Raw genomic sequence first — 17,293 nt, 5'->3', positions numbered from 1 at the left:
GCACTATTATTATTTTTTATTTTTATTTTTTTTATTATTTGAATTTTTACCCCGCCCTTCTCCTTGCGGACTCAGGGCGGCTAACAGCCTGATAAAAACAAATACAAAAATACCAAAATACTATCATTAAAAACATAATTAAAAGGAAATATTACTTTGGCCTTTGTTATTTATATAGGACATGGGTCCCCAACCTATGGGTCGCGGCCCCGTTTGCACATGCACACAGAAGCAAGCGCAGGTGTCTGTGGCCCTTTGTGCATATGTGAACGGAGCTGCTAGCCACCATGGGGAGTGCGCGACTGTTCATGCATGTGCATGGTGCCAGGGCATGTGCAAACGGGGCTGCTAGTGCCACGCCAGTGTGCGTAGCCCCAAGCACACACACCAATTTTGACGCTGCTTTCCTTCCCTCCGGTCCACGAGCCCAGAAAGGTTGGAGAGCTCTGCTATAAGACACTTTATTGTTAGTTTGATAATCTAATCCATTATGACCCTAGATAATATTTAAAGATTTGTGCTAAAATTGAAAGACAAACTTGATTATGAAGCCCTTTAGCCTCAAAAGGTTTTAATATTTATTCATGTGGATGTCTTGGACGAATATACTACTTTTATAACAAAAACATATATATCCTGAATATTAACCATGCAGAAATACATTTAAAAGAGAAATGAGTATATTCTCTGCACAGAGAGCACAAATACATAATCTTGTATTTCCTATATGGGTTAGTCCAGTTAGGATAGAATTTTAAGATCTGAGATTAGAAAAGTATTTTATTTTGTGGTAAAATATTTTAGGCATGTGGGGATCTCAATCATGTGCAGCTCATAAAGAGGAGAGAGACACACACAGAGAGAAGTTAATGTATGCAGAGAGTCAATGACACTCACAGACTATTATACCTATAAATAGACCCATTTATATGAATTGAAAATTTAGTTAAAATAATTTATTTTCCCACAAGCTGTTATAAATATTGTGGCTAGCCTTTCCTTTACATGTGATATAAACAGATAAACAGCTTTAAAGACATAAAACACTAACACAAATTAATACAGAATAAAGAAAACAAACAAAGAAAAAGAGAAAAAAGCCCTTCACTTGTGTTTTCACTTGATGTAGTAGACAATGTACTTTGATGACTAATTTAAGACCACTTTTTAACTTGTTGTCTTTATTGTATTATGAAAACTGGATCTAATTCTTGTATATTACTGCTTTAGTACTGTAATTTTGCTTTACTCCAATCTGCATGTACTGTATACAAAATATTTTGTTATGGTTGGTTAACTGATGATAGTACTGTGTGAAAACATCTATCTACTTCTATATTTAATGTATATGTATTGTTCATTTAAGTTAAGAGAACAGAAAAATGCTCAGTGGTTTTATTAAACATACTGAATTGAAATTTTGTACTACTGTGGTGCTACTGCTTCTGTTTTAGAGTAATATTCACTGTATAAATCTACACATAAATTTGAATCTTCGTACTTTGATAGGGGGAACCTACTTTCAGTGGATTTTCTATTTTACTTGTGACTCATTAAAAGTTCTGTTCAGGAGGGCTGGGGTCAATGAACATAGAAAAGAAGAAGATAATATGAGAAGTTTCAGAAGGGAGAGAAAAATGTGAAAGGTGGACCTCCATCCATAGAGGAAAATTATTATTAACTTTACTGTCTGTTTTTGAATAATCTTTATTCAATTCCAACAAGTTCACTAGGTCTACATTCCTAATAAGAATTACTAAGATAATTAAGGTTGTTTCACTAATTAAAACAATGCTTAAGAATACATAAAGGAAAAAACAAAGCTACATACCTCCTCATATATTTTACATATGCCCTATAAGAGTAGAAGAATTGTAAAAACAAATGCTGGCAGTTGAAATACTGATATGCAGATGAGTTCATTGCAAAAGTGAACATAGAAAATGAAAAATTCGGGATAAAGATAACTACTAATAAAAGTAAAGTTTTAGTGAGTTTGCACAAGAATAAATAAATATGAGCAGTGTATTTGGAAAAACAAAGAAGAGAGTGATGCAAGGGAGGAAAACTATGATAAACTTCCACTCAATTGTGAAGAATGAGGACACTTCAGTGAAAACAAAGACCAAATATTTAAAAAAATAGTCTGGGTATAGAGAAAAAAGACAAGCAGATAAGTAGGAGTTACAGACCTAGATATTTTTTACCATGGACTGTTATTGTTGTTCAGTCGCTAAGTGGTGTCTGACTCTTTGTGACCCCATGGACCATAGAATGCCAAGCCTCCCCCCCCCCCCGTCCTCCACTGTCACCTGGAGTTAGCCCAAATTTTGAACTGTAAGAAATTCCAATTAATCATTCTGCACCATATAAAGTTTGACTACATTTCTGAGGCACTGATCAGCAAACAGATGCTCACGCAATTTGGACATGTAACGTATTTCCATATAATTTCCTTTGTCTATTGACCTGATCTCTTCCACTCCTTCTACTTCCATTTTCAGACTTCCCATTCTTTTGACACCGGGCATTCTCTTTGTCATTAAAACATGTGTCACATTACTCTTCAGAATGCTACAAACACACAGCTCTATCTTTTGCCTCTTCATCATTTTGGTATAAATTCAAAATTCATACCCTAATCTCTTCCTAGGCTGATTGTAGCTAGACAATTCACATTTTGTTATTCTATTCTGAATTAAGTTATTCTATTCTAATCTAAGTTGGAAAGCGTTATTTTTGGACATTGTGTTTAAATTCCTGCTGAGCACAGGAATCCAAATTAAAGCATTCCAGACAGAAGGCTAACTCTGTGTAAACATATCAGATGAAAGTGAACTGAACACCTGTGTAATTGGTTCCATGGTTCAATTGATCCTAATAATTCTTCTTAAATTCTTAAACTAATTTCTTTATTTGTTCCAGTTTCCAATGAAACTGTACACTTGTTTTTCTTGTCACACGATTAATTTATTATTTTATTATTGCATTATAGCCCTTTAAGGTTCTGTTCCTACTTTATTCTTGGATGTATTAAAAACAGTCATGTGTAATAGCTATAAGAGTTAAATGGAATCTGAAGTTTCAAATGTGGTATTCCTCATTTGTGGAATTTAATTAATATTAGTGCTATATAAATTATTTTATATTACAGCTTTAAAATATATTTTAAAATTCTGTACGTACATTACTCCTGCAAAACTTTGATTCTTGGTAAAATCAAGAATCTTAATGCAATTCAATGCTTATATTTTAATTATACTCACATCTGTCTGTCTGTCTGTCTGTCTGTCTGTCTGTCTGTCTGTCTGTCTATCTATCTATCTATCTATCTATCTATCTATCTATTTTCCATCCATCCATCCAATTTACATGGTTGCCCATCTCAACTTTGGGCGGCAAACTGAATTTAAAAAAAACAGCAACAAACATTATAAAAATTAAAAATATAGGCAGCTAAGAAGTAACAACTGAAATTGCTAACACAATCAAGAAGTTGGTCCCTGGACTCACCTGGGGCCCAAGTCCAGGCACAGAACCTGATCTTTAGGAAGGGCCTTATGAAAGGCCAACAGAGTTGGGGACATCCTGATCTCCAGAGGGAGAATTTTGTGTAAGATGGATGCTACAGCAGAAAAGGCATGTCTTCTAGGCCCCACAAAGGCATCCACTGGGACCTGAAGCACTCCCATCCTCTCTGATTAGATTGGATGGTGTCCTGTCCCAGTTCACATAACTAACGCTCGAGAAGTATTTAAAATGTTTATTTCACAACTAAACGCTTTAAAACATTTCCCAAGAACCCTCTGTCAGTTTCCTCACAATCCCAACGCTCAAGGCAGCAACTTCTGTGACCAGATGCCTTCCTGCCTGAAAACTGAGGCTTGCCAGCAGGGCTTGGCTAAGAATAGCAGCCAACATCAAAGACATGGGCAACAAGGGCAAAATGGCTACTCCCCAAATAGTAAGGCTTGAGCATAGAATGGAGAAATGCCCAAGCAGACGGCCAACACACTTAACAGGCTGTCAATAATTCAACTTGACCAGTCCAGAATTACAATGGGCTAGAGTTAGCCTAATTACAAAAATCCAATTCATGCACAAAATCCAGGAACAAGATTGAAGTAACGAAGCCTTCCTTGAACCTGAATCAAGTCAGAGGAATGAAGCAAAGAGCCAGAAATGTTATAGTGAAGAAAAACAAATGTTTATCTCTGACAACCAACTGCTCCACTCTACTCCCTTAAATCTCTCCACCTGATGCTTCTCATTAGGAGGGTTGAAGCTGCTTTCTCGCGAGTAGACTCGCTGATCTCAGCTATGCCTCATGGTACTCTGCTCTCCTCGTCCATGAATCGGGTAGGGGAGGCAGCTGTTCCTCATTGGAATAGACTGGCTGCTGCTGTGCCTCACTGCCTCTCCCTCTTCTACTTCCATGAGTGGCTGCTTATCCAGATGATCACATACACCAGTGACCCCAAAACTTTTGGGCACCAGGGACCGGTTTCATGGAGAAAGTTTTTTCTGTGGACTGGAGAGGGCGTGGTTTTGCATGCTGCCTGCATCCTGCAGATGGGGCTTTGTTTGTGAGGCCTGGTTGCCGGCATGCTATGGACCAGTGTCACTCCATGGACAGGGGGCTGGGGATCCTGGGATACACCATTTCCCAAAGTTCCTGGGATTGTATCCCTCTCCATAAAACTTCCATGGTCTCTAGACACCCCACATTACTCCCCCACATTACTCCCCAGCTCCGGATCATCCTCCTCATTGGAGCTGGCCTCCAGTGGGGCCATAACAGATGGGTAGAAACAACCAGGGAGAGATAGATCTTCAGGTAAGCTGCACGGAGTTGCTTCAAAGCGAGATGGGCAGCAAACAAATTTAATAGATAAATAAGCAAACAAACAAAACTAGTTCTAATATGTGGAGACACAAGCAAAAATTTAAGCATCTTGAACTGCACCTAGAAGCACAATGGCAACCAATGGAGAGTCATGGTGTTATATGTACCAAGTAACCGGCACCTTTTACTACCTGTGCTGCCCATTTTGCACCAGTTGAAACTTTGAAATACTCTTCAAGGACAAGGGCAGTCACATGCAGATGTTGTTGCAGTTGTCCAGACGAGAAGTCATAAGGGCATGAGTGACAGTGAGCAAAGCTCCTAATGGGCACAAGTGGTGCACAACCCTCCTAGCTAGGCTGCCACTTGCCCTTTGAATAGGAGCCTTGAGTCCAAGAGGATCCATAGATTATGCACCAGATCTGTCTGAGGCAGTTCCACCCAATTCAAGAAGAAAGACAGAAGGTCCCCAGCACCAAAGGATCCCAACACTCAAAGCCACACAGTTCTTGCTTTGGTTAAGCCAAAGCCTGTTGCTCACCATCCAGGCTGCCACAGCCTCCAGACACTGGGATAGGACTTCCATGGCATCACTCAGATAGCCTTGAGTGGAAGTATAAAGTTGGGTACATCAGCATATTGATGATACTTCTCCTCAAACTGTTGGATGACTTTACCCAACAATCTTATGTAGGTGTTAAACAGGAAGAGGGGGACAAAAACTGAACCTTGTGGCATCCCACAAAGAAGGGATTGATGACTGGTCCAAGCTCTTCCCCCCCCCCCCAATCAACACTGACTGGAATCAGCATATATCATACTTATATTGCAATTACAATTTGGTTAATATTATAAGAAACTTTGTTGCTTACTTATACATTTTAATCATTAAATATAACCCATTTATACCAAGCTATTTTATGATGAACAAAAAGGCAAAGATTTGTGATTGGTGCAGAATATATCAACTGCACAATTGCTTCTGAGCAACTGAAGACAGATTTCAGGAAGCTTTGCCTGTGTATTTTTTAAGTCAAGGTGGCCCCCTTGAGGACATCACTAGTTAAACAGGCGAGGCTATGAAGGGAAACAGATTGTTTTTGTTCTTCTCTATTGTTCCCAAGCTCAGGAATGGATTTCCTCCAAAACTATCTCAGCCTTAATTTTCTCTATTTTTTAAAAAGGTATTAACTCATAATTTTTTTCATTTGATCTTCCCAATTATTGTCAGTATTGTGTGTTTATTTTTCTCCTACTGGCATTGTAGCTTATTGTATTTTTAAATATGAATCTGAAATCATTTATTTATCAGAGATTTGGGATCAAATGTTAATAATTGTCCTGTGTTTTGGCATCTTTTGGCACATCCAACACATAAACAAGAGATATAATTAATTTTAAAATGAATATTTTGCAGAGAAGGCTTTTTTCATCCTTCTTAACTGAATGAATACAACACATCATGGCCTACTTGACACATATCAAATGTATTTCTCATATATCCGGTACTTCTTTATCTACAATTACAATAACCATCAGGAGAGACTACATGACTGGTTTCATCCTTATTTGGTGATATACACAGCCAAATCATGCTCAGATTCAAGGAAAGGTGGAGTCTATGTACCATTCGAATAGATTTTATAGCCATTCCTGGCTAGCTTCTAAAAACTAATACACTTTATATTGTCATCTAAATTGCAAAGGTCCATAAATTTAATTCCCAGTAAGATCTGACTTTGTACATCTGATGATTCCTAATAAGGGAACCTGTTCATGTATTGCCTTGTGGTAAACAATGTAACTGCAAACGCCTACAGAACTGTGTAAAAACTGAAAAAATGCATGTACAACCTTTTATGACATAATGTAACATCTGTATCTCCTCTGTCTCTGAAATTAAGAGAAGGTAGACTCCATATACTATTCTGTAAGGTAAATGTACTCTTTCTGCATTGAGTTATTTCATGTAATAGCATTACGTAACAGAAGAATAGTTATAGGAACAGTCTTGCTACATTGCAACAGTTTTAAAAGAAATCAATATGTACTACACACACACACACACACACACACACATACACACACACAGAATGAATGATACATTATTACTCCAGGACTGACTGACAATGAACAGAAATATCACCTTTTAGTCCTCAAAAGTGATTTAAAGTGGCTGGGCTCATTTTAATAAGTCTATTCCTGCTGTCATGATGTTTTGTTAAAAAATGGAAAAAAACTGATTATTAAAATGATGTGCAGGAAAGAAATGTCAAAATACTTTGGGAAGAGGTATATACTATTAGGGCCCAGAGATTAGGCATGAATTCAAGCTGTAAAGTATAAGGAAAATGTCTGTTTAACTAGAAATTGTGCTTTATTATATTTGCAGAAATATTCTGTGAGATCAGCAAAGCAGGATTATGAGATAAGAAGAAAAATGTGGTTTAGAAAGTTATTGGTTTCCTATCCCTCTTCTATAGAAAAGAATGTGTTTGTGTACATCAAGCACAGCTTGGAAGTCAAGACATTTTATAGTGATCTTATGCAATATATAATCTCTCTAAAGTCAATGCAAAGGCAGGAAAAACTCATAGGATGAATAAAGTATCATAGTTATCAGTAACATCAGAATGTGATCCAGAATAATAAACATTCCAACACAGAAACATAAAAAATGTTAGCAGTAGAAGGAATCTTGGAAATCATACAGGCCGATCTGCTGTGCAGTGCAGGAATCTGCACTGCAATGCAGATGGGCATTCAGCTTCTGGTTAAATACTTCCACCATCTCCTTTGGTAATCTGTTTCATTGTTGAGCAGCTCTTGTCATTAGGAAATTTATCCTGATATCCAACCAACTTCTTCTTCCATGCATTTTAAACCATTTTATCTGTATTTTTCTCTTTTCTTTTTGTACGGTGGTACCAAAGGATGGCAGTATAAACTTATTATAACAAAAGCCTTTAAAAAGGTGAAAGGAATGGACTGTAGATGATAATTTTCAATAAGATGGGAGATACTTCTTACACACAGAGACCAAAAAACATGTATTGGGTTATTTCAAAAGATAATCTTACATACTTAGAATATATCTAGATATTGAAGTGGACCCTGGCTAATATGAAGATACTTCTGATACTCTTGTCACTCTTAGATTCTATATAGCAGTGGCTGAAGAGTTAACTAGATGCTAGCAATTTGCTCTACTTTTAAATATATTTAGTATGGAACAAAGCTTGCTGAATATAGTGTTGTTTTTCTTGCTTTGGCACAAAAAAAGAGAATTATATTATATTAGATTTACCTTGGAAAAGATCATGCACTCAATTGTTCAGGTCACTTTTTTAGGAGAGAAAGATGTTCAATAGAGTTTCAGAATTTGTAATTCTTTTAATAATGAAAATATTTTTGCAATGGTGATTTCTTTCAAAAGCAACTACATAATTCAATAATCCTCCAGTGATATCGCTTTATCATTGCCTTGATAATTGGAGATTCTACTGCACTAAACAACATGCATGTTTAAAAATGCAAGAGAATGAAGATTGGAAGATTGTTCATTATATTCTAGAATTGAATTTATTTACAGTCTCGGACCAATAAAGAGTTTAAAATACACAAAAAAAACAATAAAGGACAAATATAAAAATTAAAATGACACCAAATTGGCAGGAATAGCCAACACCCCAGAAGACAAACTCAGGATCCAAAAAGATCTTGACAAAGTTGAACAATGGATCCTATCCAACAAAATGAATTTCAATGTGGAGAAAAGCAAAGTTTTATATTTAGGCAGGAAAAATCAAAGGTACAAGTACAGATTGGGCAACACCTGGCTTAAAAACAGTAACTGTGAGAGGGACCTTGGACTCCTAGTGGACAATCACTTAACCATGAGCCAGCAGTGTGCAGCAGCCAAAAAACCCAATACAATCCTGGGTTGTATAAACAGAGGCACAGAATCAAGATCACGTGAGGTATTAGTGCCGGTTTTATTAGTAAGACCACACCTGGAATACTGCAGCCAATTTTGGTCACCATATCACAAAAAAGATGTTGAGAGTTTGGAAAAAATTCAGAGAACAGCAACTAAAATGATCAAAGCCCTGGAGACTGAAACATACGAAGAACGGCTGCAGGACTTGGGTTTGGCTAGTCTAAAGAAAAGAAGAAATACAGTAGGGGAGACATGATAGCAGTGTTCCAGTATTTGAGGGGCTGCCACAAAGAAGAGGTCATGTTATTCACCAAAGCACCAGAGGGCAGGACAAGAAACAATGGTTGGAAACTGATCAAAGAGAGAAGCAACCTGGAATTAAGGAGAAACTTCCTGACAGTGAGGACAATTAACCAGTGAAACAGCTTGCCTCCAGAAATCGTGGGCGCTCCATCACTGGAGATTTTTAAAAAGAGGCTGGACAGCCTCTTTTGATATGGTATAGGTTCTCCCTGCTTGAGCAGGGGGCTGGATTAGAAGATCTCCAAGGTCCCTTCCAGCTCTATTCTATTCTATTCTATTCTATTCTATTTCTATTTCTATTTCTATTTCTATTTCTATTTCTATTCTATAATACAGACCAAAAAGCCACCCTTGAAACAATAATGAGAAGAGGATATCACCTATAGCTACTGCAAGAAACTTGGGAACTTTTGCAGTGTTTCTCCATGTTAGATGTTGTAAAAGAAAGACTGAAATTTCTTAAACAGAAAGAGAAGTAAACATTCATATACTCAGCTTATAAATGCCAGAGCCATGAGGGGTAAAGTAGGTAGCATGGCAATACATGGGTTACTGAGTATGTATCTGAACAGAAATACATACAATTGTTTTATGGGAGAGTAGTACACTTATTAAGGGAATCTGAAGCTAAATATGGGACAGGGAGTGTGGTTGTCAGAAACTTCTAAAATAGGGACATCTATCAGGCCAGGACCAAGAACGATGTAGAACAATTCACCAGAGTTCGGTTCTTTATTTCCCTACACACAATAGACAGAATCTTGCTAGACTAAACCCTAATTACTCTTAACAAATATACCCTGGGAGATTCTAGGGAACGGCTATTCTAACTTTCTTCCTCTTCTGTCCATCTCCAGGCAATGCTGTATCTTTCTCCCCCCACCCTTTCTGGAATGTGCTGCCTCCTTCATGGGAAACTGTCATTTCACTGTAATCCATCAGATCAGCTCTCCCCCCCCTCTTCCCCACAGACACCATCTCTCACTACATTTTTATAAATATAGAATTGTCCACCTTATAACAAGTCCAGGGCCTTTGCATTATATATTGCTTTTTTGGCTGCAGAAATATAATTATTGCCATATTTTAAGATTTCATTAGAAACTTTTTTGAACTCTGGAGAAGCTTCCAGTAAGGAATGGGCAGACTGATGTCTTGCAGATAGTGGGAGACATTATGGCTGAAAGGCAAACTAGATGCTGGATTCAGATTGCCAAAAATTCTTTCTGGCAATTGAAATAGATATTGAAATTATCATACATACTCCAGGCAGCTGTTTTTGTGTACGTGTGAGTAGATAACAAAAACTGACTTTTCACAGTCTCTTACAAACAGCTGGGAGCCATGGGATTCCACCAAGCTCACAGCTGCTAATGTAGTCGTTTTGGATATACTGGTCTCTGACCTTAATAAAGATTTGATTAATCACTCTGGAGTTTATGTTTCTTTTGTTTTTTTATCTTGTTAAAGACTGAAAACCTTCAGAACCTCAAATCTGGTTGTATTTCCTGGATGAGTTTTCCCTCAATCCATTTAGAAAGAAAATTGTGTTTCTAATTTTGAAAGAACATTTTCTGGAATATACAGTAAGGGATGATTACAGCATTGATTTTAGAAATTTTTAAACGAATTAAGGGCTCAGATAGATTTGAATTAAAGAAAAACTTTTAATTTAATTAAAAGAATCCTTTCTTGTGGGAAATGTCTATATATACAGTGGCATCTTGGTACTCAACTGCTTTGAAACTCATCGAATTTGAGCTGCATTTTGACTTGAAGATTTTGTCCCAATACTCATTGTCAGTTTGATGCTCAGTGCAACCTAGAACTTGTCAGTTTTGGCTGCCTTTTCCTTATGGGAAAAATTTGTTTGGTACTCATTGTTTTTGGTACTCATCGCACCTGCCGGAAGCTATTAATGATGAGCACCGAGGTACTACAATATATAATAATGAGATGACTTTGAAGGCTGGACATTAGATGGCACTAGAAGGAAATAAAAGATGGTTACTTTCAAGGAAAATCTGGGCTAAAGATGTAAGTAGAAAGTCATCCAATATTATAGAATTGGAAGATGATACTGATGAGAAGCAATTCCATTGAATAAAACTGAAGCTGACTTGAATGTGGATTTAAAAATGAAAGCTTATAAAAAAGAGATGGAAATAATGGATTTACAAATGAAACTGGATGATTTAATAATTACAAATATCTTACAAATAATAAATTAGAAGAGAGATATGGATATCTTTTCTACAATGGATTTACAAAAAAGGCCTTGTTGGATTTACAATGGATTTACAAAAAGGGCATCACCACCAGATGAATTTGTAAGTGGCTGATGATCATATTCAGCAAGTTGTCCTTAATGGTACTACATTTACATGAAGGGAAATAAGCAGTGGGGTACCACAAGGTTCTGTCTTAGGCCCGGTACTCTTCAATATCTTCATAAATGACTTAGATGAGGGAATAGAAGGGAAACTCATCAAAATTGCAGCTGACACTAAGCTGACAGGAATAGCCAACACCCCAGAAGACAAGCTCAGGATCCAAAAAGATCTTGACAGACTTGAACAATGGACCCTATCCAACAAAACGAATTCTAATGTGGAGAAAAGCAAGGTTTTACACTTAGGCAGGAAAAACCAAAGGTACAAGTACGAATTATGCAAAACCTGGCTCAAAAACAGTAACTGTGAGATGGACCTTGGAGTCCTAATGGACAATCACTTAAATATACGAAGAATGGCTGCAGGAATTGGGTTTGGCTAGTCTAAAGAAAAGAAGAAATAGGGGAGACATGAAAGCAGTATTCCAGTATTTGAGGTGCTGCCATAAAGAAGAGGGGGTCACGTTATTCACCAAAGCACCAGAGGGCAGGACAAGAAACAATGATTGAAAACTGATCAAAGAGAGAAGCAACCTGGAATTAAGGAGAAACCTCCTGATCCTGAGGACAATTAACCAGTGGAACAGCTTGCCTTCAGAAACGTGGGTGCTTCATCACTGGAGATTTTTAAAAAGAGACTGGACAGTCACGTGTCTGAGATGTAAATATAAAATGAGATACAGATATATAAAGTAAGAATTTATTATTGTAATTTGTATAGAACATTTCTAATAACCCTAAATGAAATTTTGCCAATTAAGATGAAACTTTAAAGATTTCATTGTAAAGAATGGGATGAAGAAGTGATTAGTTTTAGTGATAAGTGATTAGTTGATTATACCTTCTGGGGAGGAAAGGAGAGGTTTTGTTCCCTTTTTTATACTTTTTATTTATTTTTTCTTTTTATATATATTTTGTGTAGAATATATTAGTTTTATTTGTATGTCATAATCTTTAATAAAATTATTTTTTTAAAAAAATATTGAGCTCTAACAGAAAGCTCACTTAGTTGGTTGTTCGAGCAGCGGTGCAAGTAGCTACATAGGTACCTGAAATATTTGACGCGGGCAGTTGTTCTAAGGAATTAAACTTGCAGCCATCCCACAGCTGTTATTTAAGTCTTTCAAAGATAATAAATACATCTTAAATTTCCCACTATGACATTGGGAGTTAGCTCTATCATAACTCAAATGATTTAAATGGAGATAGAAATAGCCACATAGGTTATTGGATCCAATTACCTGCTGAAATTCAAATTAAAGCATCCCCACATAAGGCTATCTAGCCTCTACTGTACTTGAATACATGCACTGAAAGCAAGTTCACCATATCTCCAAATATTTGGTTCCATTGTGGAACTGATCTTACTGTTAAGGAACTTAACCATCAAAATATAAAGTTACACTGGAAAGATTTGTACTTGATAAATCCATTCTAACTTCTGGTAATTATTGTATCCTTTTCAAGGTGCTTAAAAATTAACCATTAAAGCCATTTGAATATTTTCTATCAATTTCAGTGATGCTGCTAAAGGGATTTCCCATGCCCTGTTGAAATCTGTGTTGCTGGTCTGTCTGTCTGTCTGTCTGTCTGTCTGTCTGTCTGTCTGTCTGTCTGTCTGTCTGTCTGTCTGTCTGTCTGTCTGTCTGTCTATCTATCTATCTATCTATCTATCTATCTATCTATCTATCTATCTATCTATCTATCTATCTTATGGCATATCATATATGGATTAGCAATATATATTAACATAAATAGAATAAAATATAACTTTATTTATATAAATATTCCGCTCCTTGATCCAACTGGTCAAAATCCTCCTGAATTTTGATTCCATCTCTTAGATCTTTATTATTTCTTTCAGGGGTCAGAATATTGCATAGGGCAGGGGCTGCTACAGAAAAGGCAGGCTTCTTAGCTTCCTCAGATGGCAATATTTAAGGGAAGGGTCTAGGATTGTGCCTACCCTATCTGACCTGGTAGGGCTGCTTAGCAAAAGGCAGCTCCGCAGATAACCTGGCCCTGTGCCATCTAGGGCTTTATAGGTAATGACCATCACTTTGAATTGCACCAGAAAGAAACTGGAATTCAGTGCAGCTTGCTCAACAAAAATATTACATGGGCAAATGTATGGGCTTGTTGCTGCATTCTGAACCAATTGAAGTTTCTGGATGGTGTTCAAGGGCAGCCCTATGTAGAATGCATTGCAATAATCCAAACAGGAGGTGACCATAGCTTGAGTGACCATGAGCAAGGCCTCCTGATCAAAGAAATTATTATTATACAGTTTGATATAGCAATTTCCATTCTTTAAAGAAGCAAAAATTCAGTTATCTGAGGACGTATGGCTCTCAGATGGTCACAAGTTAAGTAGAGTGATATCAAATCATCTGCTAACAATCGCGGATAGTCCTCATTTAACAAAGGTAATTCAGACTGGCAACTCAGTTGCTAAGCAATGCAGTTGTAAAGTACAATATCACATGATAGCGCCAACTTACAACAGCAGCTCTAGCAGTTCCAGTGGCTGTTATTAGGTGATTCCCCAGGCAAATCCCTGGGATTGACTCTGCTTGTTGGAAGCTGGGAGTGGAGGCAGCAAAAGATCTGGTAACCGCAGGATGCTGCAAAGTCAAAATTGCAAGCTAGTGTAGCCTGCCTAGAGCTGTAATCTAGTATTCTTTCAGGAGAAAATAAGTTTAACTGATCTCAATGATGCTCACATTTGAGTGTTTGATTGCATATGAAACTTGTTATTTTATGATTTTTCATACTTTTGTAAGTTATGCAAATATTAATAATTCTCATTCAAAATTTAAATTGAATGAGTAATATTTTATAGAAAATCAATAGAATAGACATGTTTATTGCCAAATTCAGGAACAATTACTGAACACATTTTCATACTTGCAGTATTTCTATCTGTATTACATACACATTGTAAAACATTAAAGTTACTGAATGAAAATAGACAGAGAACTCTTTTTGCACTCACTCCTATTCAGTAAAGTTTGAATCTGTTTTTTATTTGTTTCTGGAGAGACTTGAGGTCTGAGAACAAAGCTACTAACAGGAAACATATGGAAAAGTTCTACAATAAGTGAACAACTGACTTCAACTCCAAATGCCACGTATCACATTCCAGTGTCTCAACCAATCTAGGAAAAAGCTTGTAGCACTTACTTTATAAATTCAATCAGTTGCTAAATGAACTTTAAAAAATAAGTAAATTTAAGCAAGGGGAAAAATAAACAGATTAATAACCAACATAGCTAATGAGTTTATTCAGATATTAAATTAACTAGGTGGCCATTACAATCTTAAAATTATTTCATAAAACTATCTCAACAGCATATGCTGCCAGGAAAGAAACTTGCTGTAACTTGTTTATAAAATGAGAACATCTTAGTACAGATGTAAGTTAACAGTTATTAACCATAAAATTGCTAGGAGCCATCAAGAAACAAGCTACTATTCCCTAGACCTTATTTGACACATTAATGCAGAATGTAAGTTTTAGAATACTTCAAACGCACGTATAGAGCTTACGTGTAAAATATGACAACTTCTGATTTAGGATTGCAAATGTTCAGCATGAAAAATGAGGTCACAAATATTGGATTGTTTCACTCCCAGCCAATTTTTTGTTCACTGTCCTTATGAATAACAAGTATTATACTTTTATTTGTGAGTGTATCCCATGTCTAAGGAATGTTCAGAATCCTCAGTGGCCAAGAGGAATAGTGGGAGCAAATTATTCTTTTCTTTTCTTCCTGTAAAGAACAGGATTCTGCTAGAGAAGTTCTGGTTTTCTGGTTTTCTTAATTTCAGGGGAAAAATAACTGTATCAGAATTCTCTCAAAAATAAAACTGATAAAAGCTTCCAGCATGGACAGAAGGGATGACTATATTAATAACGTTCCAGAAAAAGGTGATAGTTAATGAAGAATGTCAATCATCATAAACAACATTGCTGGCAATGCACAGTTGTGAAATATTGGGAACACATACAAAACAAATTATTTGTTCCTGATGCAGCCCATTTTTCTCAAATAGGATAATCCAGAAGTTTTAATTATTTTCTTCATGAATATAACATGAAATATGTATTAGTTCAATTAAAGTGAGTGAACTTAATTAGCAAAGTATTTAATTCATTTATTTAAAGATAGTGAATTTAAAAAAACTTTTCAAATTATTTTGTTTAGAAAAAAGAATAGTAAGCAACTAATTATAAGCTTTAATTTATAAAAATATAAATGCTTGATGTTTCAATTCATTTTTACTCAGTTAAACATGCTAAATTGTTGTTTTGCATTTTCTTACTCTCCACCATAGGCAGGAATGCCAACAGTCATTACAGAATTAGCTTCTTTACCTAATCAGGAAAAAAGGTCCATATTTGTTTTTCTAGTTTCCAGCCTTACTACAGCCAGAAATTTCTGGTGCAGTTTCTATTTTCCAGCCTTACTATAAATTCTGACACCAAGAACTCCACTCTACAGCAGTTCAGATTGTAACAAATGCAAAGCTAAATCTGGCAAGCGTGCTTCCCTGCTTTTTCTGCAGTTAGCCTGTGGGACCAGTTTATATTAACCCCATTCATCTCCCACTCCTAACAGAAGAATTCAGACAAAAATTCTTTATGTTTGCCTCCCATGGCTAAATTATCCCAGAAATATTCATCAACAAACAACAAATCCTTCAGAGCTGAATTATTGCCAAATCTAACATTATCTCTCCTTTTGTGGCTGTTTGCTTGCCTTTTATATCCTAGGCAGTGGTGAGATTCAGTTGGTTCGCACCACTTCAGCTAATTTTTTTGTTGTCCAGGCCCAGAATGGACTTCCGGAAGCGGCATCCACATAGAGAACCGGATGTTCACATATTTGAATCCCACCACTGATCCTAGGCTATACAGCTTATATTCAGGGAGATACTAAATGGTTGTCTTTGAAATATTCTGAGTTCAAAGCATCAATTTTGAGTGTTTTAGGCATGAAAGAAAACTTGGCTCTTTAGGAGGTGTTGTTTTCAGAATTCTAACTGTCTGAGACAGTGCAACTGGGCCTTGTTTTGCAACATGTGCCTGGATTTTCCCCAAAACCTTTTCCAGCCTAGACATAACTCATGTCCCTACTGCTTTCTGGTTTGATGGGAGTAGAGGAAAGAAGTAATTAAGCAAATGGCAGATAGAAGGAGACTGCTTGGAGTGGCATAATTGTCAATCTGCCTCAGAAGTTACTCTTAAAATCTGCCACTTAGGTGGATAAGTAAGTTATATGATGTTTGTGCTTTATTTTATTTTATTTATTTTATTTTATTCTACAGAAAGCTCATTTAATAGTGTTTGTATTCATACTAGTTTATTTGATATACAATCATTGCTAAAGCAACTGATGCTATATAAATGTAAACAAATAATAGAAAAAACAATTAATAGAAAGCTGATTTGTAGAATATTTATATGTGTATTCTGTGCAGGTTCTGAAACATCTGCTTATATCTACAACCAATAACTATTTCTATGTGTAAATAAAATAATTAGGAAAGACAACAGTTCCCCTTATATCGCTTGCATCTGAAAGTCAGGTGTTTGTGTTAGCAGGTTAAAATATTGTGGGATTTTCAAATGCAAACTGAAAAAGTTTGCATTTGAAGTAGTACTAAATAGTACTACTTGAACATCATCCTGCAGCAATAGCTTTAACACCATCAAACAATAACATCTGTCTACCCCAGGTTCTTGAGAAGGGCTCAACAGGTGGATAAAAAAGCCAAGTCCAGTCTAAATAATAATAATGACTGTGGG

The 17,293-nt window shown here is 36.3% G+C and overlaps 1 protein-coding gene across 1 annotated transcript in view; it reads right to left on the bottom strand.

Moving 5' to 3' along the window:
- The window catches only part of CENPP (centromere protein P), a 149,097-nt gene that overhangs the window by 87,682 nt on the left and 44,122 nt on the right, over window positions 1–17,293 (bottom strand). The window lies entirely within an intron of this gene.

The sequence above is a fragment of the Protobothrops mucrosquamatus genome, unplaced genomic scaffold (assembly GCF_001527695.2).
Source record: "Protobothrops mucrosquamatus isolate PMUCROS unplaced genomic scaffold, P.Mucros_1.0 scaffold1526, whole genome shotgun sequence".
NCBI lineage: Eukaryota > Metazoa > Chordata > Lepidosauria > Squamata > Viperidae > Protobothrops > Protobothrops mucrosquamatus.
This window is presented reverse-complemented; position numbering and strand designations above follow the sequence as displayed.